This window comes from Strongylocentrotus purpuratus, unplaced genomic scaffold, assembly GCF_000002235.5.
Source record: "Strongylocentrotus purpuratus isolate Spur 01 unplaced genomic scaffold, Spur_5.0 spur5_contig_839, whole genome shotgun sequence".
Lineage (NCBI taxonomy): Eukaryota > Metazoa > Echinodermata > Echinoidea > Camarodonta > Strongylocentrotidae > Strongylocentrotus > Strongylocentrotus purpuratus.
The window spans coordinates 1,634,373-1,642,942 of NW_022145545.1; the positions used below are offsets into that span (position 1 = coordinate 1,634,373).

The following is an 8,570-nucleotide window of genomic DNA, read 5'->3' on the forward strand; positions in this document are numbered from 1 at the left end:
TGACTAATTTATTAATTTTTTGGAGCAGAACAATTTGTAAACAAGTATGAATATACGAAGGACGAACGTAATGGTGTTTACAGAATATTTCTTAATAACATTATTTCATTGTTTTGAAATGTCATGACTCCACCATGACCCCACTTTGGCATATGATATAGTCGGCACGTTTGGTCTTGAAGTGTAGAAGGAATGTAGAGAAAAGTGAGAAGATGTTTATAATGGTGGTGGTGGTGGTGGTGGTGGTGGTGGTGGTGGTGGTGGTGATGGTGGTGGTGGTGGTGGTGGTGGTGGTGGTGGTGGTGGTGGTGATGGTGATGATGATGATGATAACGATGATGATGATGACAGGCGCGGATCCAGGGGGGGGGCCGAGCGGGCCTTGGCCCCCCCCCCCGCAAAAAAAAAAAAAAAAAAAGAGAGAAGAAGGAAAAGAAGGGAGAAAGGGAAAAGGGAAAGAAAGAAGAGGAAGAAGAAAAGTAAAGGGGGAAGAAGGAAATCGGGGGGGGGGCCGAAAGGGCCTTGCCTCCCAGGCTGTTAACCCCCCCCCCCCCCCCAATCAAAAAAAAAAAAAATAAGAGAGAAGGAAGGAAAGGGAAAGAAAAAAAGGAAAAGAGGAGATACTGGCGTACTGATAGAGGGGGGGGGGCTTGGGGGAAATCAAATTCAAACGTGGTTTATTTCTGATTCCACAACGATGTATTACAAATAATGCTGAAATGACATAATTTCCGAAATTTTTCCTCACTTTTTAGTAAATTATACGTTTGTATGTGTTTGTTGGAAAATAAAAAAAAATCCTAAATTTACAACCAGGCAAAAAATATGATTCTTGAGATTCCTACGTGTCAGGGCCCGAGGTACGGCGGGGATCAAGAGCCTCGAGGCATCAAAATATGCTCATCTGACCGTGATTAAATGCCTAAAACCCCTAAGCTTCCATGGGCGGTGCCCCCTGGATTCCATCTAGGGCCCTACGGCGGCCTCTTAGATGATCATCTGACGGTAATTTAATGCCTAAAACCCCTGATTATTTGGGGCTCCGCCCCCTGGACCCCACGCCAAAGTGACTTGCCAGTGTCACAAAATAATAAGGTATACACAAAAATATGCTCATCTGACCTTAATTAAACACCTAAAACCGCTGGGCTTCCGGGGGCCGGCTCCGCCGCCTCGACCCCACCTCTTTGAAATTCAGACAAGGATTAAGAGTATAGAGAACGGTACAACGCATCGTTTTCTTTCTCTAATGATTTAATGAAATGTAGAAGCTTCCGCGCTTCGCGCAGGAGGGGGAGGGGGAGGAACTGAAATTAGACAAGGATTAAGAGTCGAGAACTGTACAACGAATCGTCTTCTTCTCTAATGATTATATGAAGATTAAAAGCTTCCGCGCCTCGCGCGGGAGGGGGGAACCTGAATTCAGACGAGGATTAAGAGTCGAGAACTGTAAAACGAATCGTCTTCTTTCTCTAATGATTTAATGAAACGTAGAAGCTTCCGCGCTTCGCGCAGGAGGGGGAGGGTGAGGAACTGAATTTAGACAAGGATTAAGAGTCGAGAACTGTACAACTAATCGTTTTCTTTCTCTAATGATTTAATGAAATGTAAAAGCTTCCGCGCTTCGCGCGGGAGGGGGGGGGGAACTGAAATCAGACGAGGATAAAGGGTCGAGAACGGTACAACGTATCGTCTTCTTTCTTTAATAGTTTAATAAAACGTCAAAGCTTCCGCGCTTCGCGCAGGAGGTGAGGGGGTGGCTGAATTTAGACAAGGATTAGGAGTCGAGAACAGTACAACGAATCGTCTTCTTTCTCTAATAATTTAATAAATCGTAAAATTTTCCGCGCTTCGCGCGGGAGGGGAAAAACTAAATTCAGACGAGAATTATTTTCGAGAACGGTACAACGAATCGTCTTCTTCCTTTAATAGTTTAATAAAATGTCAAAGCTTCCGCGCTTCGCGCAGGAGGGGGAGGGGGGGAATGAATTTAGACAAGGATTAAGATTCGAGAACTGTACAACAAATCGTCTTCTTTCTCTAATAATTTAATAAGTCGTAAAATTTTCCGCGCTTCGCGCGGGAGGGGAAAAACTAAATTCAGACGAGAATTATTTTCGAGAACGGTACAACGAATCGTCTTCTTTCTTTAATAGTTTAATAAAACGTCAAAGCTTCCGCGCTTCGCGCAGGAGGGGGAGGGGGGCTGAATTTAGACAAGGATTAAGAGTCGAGAACTGTACAACGAATCGTCTTCTTTCTCTAATAATTTAATAAGTCGTAAAAAAGGAAAAAAACTAAATTCAGACGAAAATTATTTTCGAGAACGGTACAACGATTCGTCTTCTTTCTCTAATAATATAATGAAACGTCAAAGCCTGGGAGGGGGAACTCGCCCCCCCCCCCGCATTACGTCACTGTTGGTCACCATAACGTACCAATATTTGGCTCGCATAATTTCAAATTTGGGCCCCCCCCCCCTAAGAAATCCTGGATCCGCGCCTGGATGATGATGATAATGATGATGATGATGATGATTATTATTATTATTTTGATCTATGCTAATGATGATGATGATGATGATGATGATGATGATGATGATGATGAAAGTGAAGATGGCTGTAAAGTTTTTTAAAGAAAAGAGAGTAAAAGAATATGTAATTGAATAATAGTCTCAGCCATTTTTAATGAGAATGCATGAAAGTGTGGAATCATGCATCCGCATACGAATTTCATTTTCCCTTGTTCTTCAAGGTGATAGACATTTTTAGAGTGTAGAATTGTAAACAAATCTATAAAAACATGAATTGTGAAAGAATATAAAAGATATAGAATAATACCTCTAATAATAGTCTAGATTTTGTCTCTTAGTGATGGATATGATAAGGATAAAAAATTGAATAGCTACTCGCACACACGTTGCACTGCAAGCAAAATAAACGAGTTTCCGCTCAGTGAGAAAGAATGAATGATGGCGGCAGTTCATGTAGAACGCCAAAGCACGCTCAATGCGTCGTCATGGCAACGGAGGATGTTACCGATAAGTTGTACCGAACGTGACAATCGACAATGATACGATGTTAAATTGTTTCGCAATAAAGTGATGAGGTGTACAAAAAGGTGTGAATACGAATAGGGATGACATAGAGGGGATAGAGAGAGAGAGAGAGAGAGAGAGAGAGAGAGAGAGAGAGAGAGAGAGAGAGAGAGGGTGAGAGAGAGAGAGAGAGAGAGAGAGAGAGAGAGAGAGAGAGGAGAGAGAGGGGGGGGGTGGGGTGTGAGGTGGCTGGGAGGTGGCTGGAAAAGAACGCATAATCGTTTAAAAAAAAGTATCTAACGCATTTAAAAAATCTAAAAAATCGATCAGTATAATTCGATAATTTTGAGGACTTCATGACACGGCGTGATTTATGCTCTCTAGAATTTCTCGGTCGGCGATGGAACATGTTTCTAACGTTTTTTTATAATAATGGTAGTTACAGCATGTCTTCACCTATTTATTCATGACATTTCATTACGTCATTGATCAGAAGTGTTCGTATCGAAACAATCACATGATGTCTTCATTCCGTCATGGATTCTTATTCTACTAGACCAGGGGGGTGTTTCACTAAAGCCCTAAAATCGATCTAAAATCGATTTGATCGATTTTAAGGGCCTAAAATTGATTTCGATTTTAGCAGCAGTTTCACTAAATAAATAAAATCGATTTTGGCCTTAAAATCGATTTTAAGTTAGAGTGTGATCCATATCAATTTTAAATCAATTTTATCCTTATTTATTGCATTATTGATATGCTATGTTCAGCATTCATTGGTTTCAAAGGCGCAAGTGTCGGCTAGCTTCAATTTGAACATACATCTGAAAATGAAGAATTATGTTCTTGGGGGAACAAATCTTTGTTCATAACCAATTTTTTTTTAAAATCATCATAGTTAGGCATTGTCAATACCAAATGTGGCACTCTGGAGGGGGGGGGGAGGGGGAGCACAATGGCCCATTTTTTTCTTCAAAAATACATGGGCGGCCCATTTTCCCCTTAACCCTATCTAGCCGAGCGGGCCTTATCCAGCCGGCGGCACGGGAGGGGGCCCAATTCGTGAGACAATATTTATCAGCGAAACAGCCGGCCGATAATTCGCTCAGTGGGGGGAGGGGGGGGGGGGTAGTGAACAGTAAAAAAAAAATTATTGGGGGGGCCCTCGAAAATTTTAAAAATCGTACCCCCCCCCCCCACCCCCTTGAGCGCCAGGGGAGGGGGCCCATCTAAAAAAAAAAAACGGTACAGTTAACGTGTTCTTACACGTTTTTTTCTCCAGGGGAGAGGGCCCGGACCCTCCAGGCTATGCAGTTTCAAAATAACCCATGCTAGCCCCTTTTACATCTGATTAACATCCCTTTTTGTTTATTACAAGTGCACTTTTCCTTCATGTAGTTTGTCCCGTTTCACTTTGTTTTAAAGTTCCTTTTGTTATTTCTAATAACTTTTTATGTTTTCTTCTTAGAAGTGACCCTTTTCCATTTTGTTATGTGCCCCTTTTCTATATTTTTTTTTACCATATGCGCTTACAATTATGTGTCCTTATTTCGTTCATATTCTCTCTCTCTCTCATTAACATAAAACGACATTCCCATCACAACGCTTTGCTTGCCGTAATTTTGTTTCTTCATGAACACCCCCCCCCCCCTTCCCCCACAAAAAAATAAATAAAGAACAAAAATGAATAAATAAACACCAACTTATAACAATAACTCACCAGCATACAAACACACCATTCTTGAATCACATCATTGCCCTTTATCATCATGTAATTATTATCACCATGCGCTAGCATACAATCTCATCTATTCATCCCCCCCCCCCTTTTATCTTCTTAAAAGACAAAAAAAAATACATACAAAATAAAATTAACACAGATTTTAAAGTATAATCAATATGTTTATGCTTTAATGAATGAAATCTACATTTTGTAAATGATGAGCATAGCAAACACATTCAAGGGATACAATTGCAATATTTTAAATGACACAAATAAAAGTGCTCCTATGAAACCAATAGTCCAATGGCTTCTATTGGTAAATCAATAATGATCAATCAAAATCGATTTTAGCAACTGTCCACCAAAAAAAAGTATATTTGCTACGAACGCACTTTAAGCACCAACAGGTAATTATCGATACATAGTCATGCAAGAAGTGCCTCTAGGAAGAGTTCCAAATAGGTCATCAAACTGCTGCTCAGATGAATTGCTAATTAAGAAATTCCAATTTGATATTTTAAGATTTATTGCCATGAACAAAATTATCTATGTAATGTGAGTTTGGTAACAATAACCTCCATGACAGAATAATAGCTTTTTATTTCTTCTCTTTTTTTCTGCAAGATTCTAAAATTCTGTTTAAAATATAGGAAATCTTGGAAGTATCATTAAAACGTTTACTCTTAAGATATTTTATGTTAACATTTTATCAAACCCAAAACCACAAACTCGATGGTAAAATTTTAGTACCTTGACTGGAGCATTTTTAATAGCTTATAGGAATTAATTTATAAATCTTATTTTACAAGTAGTGTTGGTTGTAAAAAGTGACCAGTCCATGATACCAAGATCTGTATCTCATTGTGGTTCCTCTTGCTTAAAGCTGGAAAAGGGAGCTTCTATCTATAGGCTGGCTGATGTTTCATAAGAGGCATAACGTTGCAGGTAATTCAGGCTCTGCAGTCTAGAATAGGAATTGAAAGTTATGTAATAAATGAATCAATTACTAAATACTAGTACAACTTTTCAATCAATCTTCAACTTTTGTATTTATGATTATTTCAAATACTTTAATTGCTAAATAAATAAAGTAGGAGAATAAAAAATAGTTACAGAAGATAAATGATTAATTGTTTGCTTTGGATAAAAAAAAAAAATATCCTTTCATTACCATTTGTGTATGTTTTATCTAACAGAATGGGTAAGATGGGTATTAGACTTCTTACAAGGATTATGAAAAATGATAGATCAATTTTGGTAATTGATACTGCTTACCTTTTCAATTTGAAGAGATGGACAATAAATGTTTGTCATGAACTAGCAGTATATGCAGATGCCATAGCTCTTTATTTTGCAACCTAGGATTTAAAACAGAGATACATATATTTGTTATGAAGAGAGCATATCTATTTTTCAGAAAAGTAATTGTCACTGTATCAAATGTGTTCAAAAGAACATAAGTACATTTTTATCAGTAATTACAACAGTAATTTACATGTATTCGGTCCAAGACATTGTTACCAACCAAATTGTAAGTTTTAGACATTTGGAAGATTGACTATGGAGTCTAATCTTGATCGCGGATACCCTGCTCTTGAACCAAACACTGTTGTACACAGATTCAATGAACATTCCCCTGTCGTGAGTAGAAGGCAAAGAGGTATAAAACAAACAGAGCAGCTTTCATCATACATATATTCTCATTACAGTTTGTTCAATCACCTCTTTATACATTAATTGCTGCCGTATTATTTGTACAATATTAATCAGGCTGGCTGATGGAGTAATTTATCTATGATTTAGACATGTCATAGTTGACTTCCCCCTCACATGGATTTATCAGTTTGCGATTGTGCGTAGAAAATTTAATGAAAATCAAGATTTACACTCAACAACAAATAAGTAATCTATTTATACATAGGTCTAGAAGAACCACACACAAAAAAATTTACCTTTGTTTTATTATTGGTGTGCAAATTTTACTAGTAAGAAGATCACTCCACAAGGCCGCTTAGCACAGTAGGTTCTATAGCTGTACACCTAGACATTGAGCTTGAGTACATTCTGCATATCCAAACCCTTTCCTTGAGCCCGAGGCCAAGGAAGAATGAGAAGTCCAAGACTGTAGAGACACGGCAGAAGAGAACTTTTGAGTCTTGGACTAAAGCCAAGGTGTATTTGGTGGATACGACTTGTGGTCCACTCCATCTTTTAGTCCAACTCTGAAATTAAAAAAAAAAGAAGTTAATTCTAGTATAGTCTATAGCTTGGAGTTGGACTGTGTGAGGGACCCTAATACCAGGGACGGATCAAGAGGGGGGGGGGCACAGGGGGCACGTGCCCCTCGGCCCCCCCCCCTCCCCCCAAAAAATGTTAAAATCAGCAAAATTTTCCAAAAATGTACTAACAGGGAGTGCCCCCCTCCCCCCCCCCCCCCCCCGGCCAAATAAAAAAATAAGTGTTACCTTCCGCCCCCCCCCCCCCCCTCCACTGAGCGAATTTGCGGCCGGCGCGATTTTCAAATATTCGGGACCTAAAACAAAAAGAAATGCGCTCTTTACCCCCCCCCCCCCCCCCCCCCCCACCTCACTTACAGGTCTACATCTACCCTAGATCTAGATCTATCAAGTATCATGTAGATCTAGACCTAGACTCTAGACTAAATCTACATCTAGAGTAGATCTAGACCTGGGTCTGACAGTAACAATCTAGGACCTCTAGATCTAGATCTAGAGTCTAATTTTCTTTCATAGAATTTTACCTTCAAAACAATAATCCTAGAATCTATTGATTTTTAATAATTAGGCCCTAGGCCTAGCCCTAGACCTAATAGATCTAGACCTAGTAGAGTCTAGATCTATCATTTATAAGTAGACCCTAGGCCTAGATCTATAGACTAGACTAGTCTAGATCTAGAGTCTAGAAAATCTAGACCTAGACTAGACTAGTCTCTAGATCTAGACTCTAGATCTAGATATAGATCTAGTCTAGATCTACAAAAATACATCAACAAAAACAAGACAATGCTAAAATAAATAAGGGATAGGTCTAGGGTCTATATCTAGGGCCAGGCCTAGATCTAGGCCTAGATCTTGATTCTAAGCCCAAATCTACAACTAGTAGCATAACTAGTAAAACCACAATACTACTGCAAGAATAAACTAGACTAATGAGTTTGTACCTGTCTGTCCTAAAACCGAATAATAAACGTTGTTAGGAAATTACTATTGAACCTGCATGAATTTATATGAATGGGACTGAAATGGTTGAACCGGTGCAATTCGTCCACTTAGAGAGTGATATAAATTGATTTTATTTAAGATTTCGTTCAGTTACACAAAAATGAAATTGCATAATAATGAGAGGAACACTTTTCTTCTTCCAAAATAACAGATTTGTTACCGACAGAATTGATATTTTCAAAGAAAAACATTATTTTACTTACTTTTCAAGGACTCTCACTGTAGTTAAGCAAGGCCATTTTGTGATCGATTTACCCCAAATTGACTAGCATTGATTGCAGACACCTAAAAATCTATTTTAGCTTAAAATCGATTTGATGAAACAGCTCACATGTATCGGTTTTAAGCTAAAACTGATTCGGCCTTAAAATTGATTTTTAAAATCGAAATCGATTTTAGTTGATGAAACACCCCCCAGTTAAACCAAACGCTGGTGACAAATCAATAGTAGTAGTAGTAGTAGTAGTACATAGTAGTAGTAGTAGTAGTAGTAGTAGTAGTAGTAGTAGTAGTAGTAGTAGTACATAGTAGTAGTAGTAGTAGTAGTAGTAGTAGTAGTAGTAGTAGT

General features: G+C 38.7%; 1 long non-coding RNA gene across 2 annotated transcripts; it reads right to left on the minus strand.

The window, feature by feature from the left end:
- Nucleotides 1-5,163: 5,163 nt before the first annotated feature.
- Nucleotides 5,164-8,244, minus strand: LOC115924977. 2 transcript variants are annotated; one of them, XR_004064525.1, is made up of 4 exons: nucleotides 8,206-8,244; nucleotides 6,713-6,982; nucleotides 6,036-6,118; nucleotides 5,164-5,724 (listed from the first exon to the last, which is right to left on the minus strand). It is a non-coding gene; the product is annotated as an uncharacterized LOC115924977 (long non-coding RNA). The 2 variants fall into 2 exon arrangements; XR_004064524.1 differs by lacking the exon at nucleotides 5,164-5,724 and having other exon boundaries at nucleotides 5,917-6,118.
- Nucleotides 8,245-8,570: the final 326 nt, after the last annotated feature.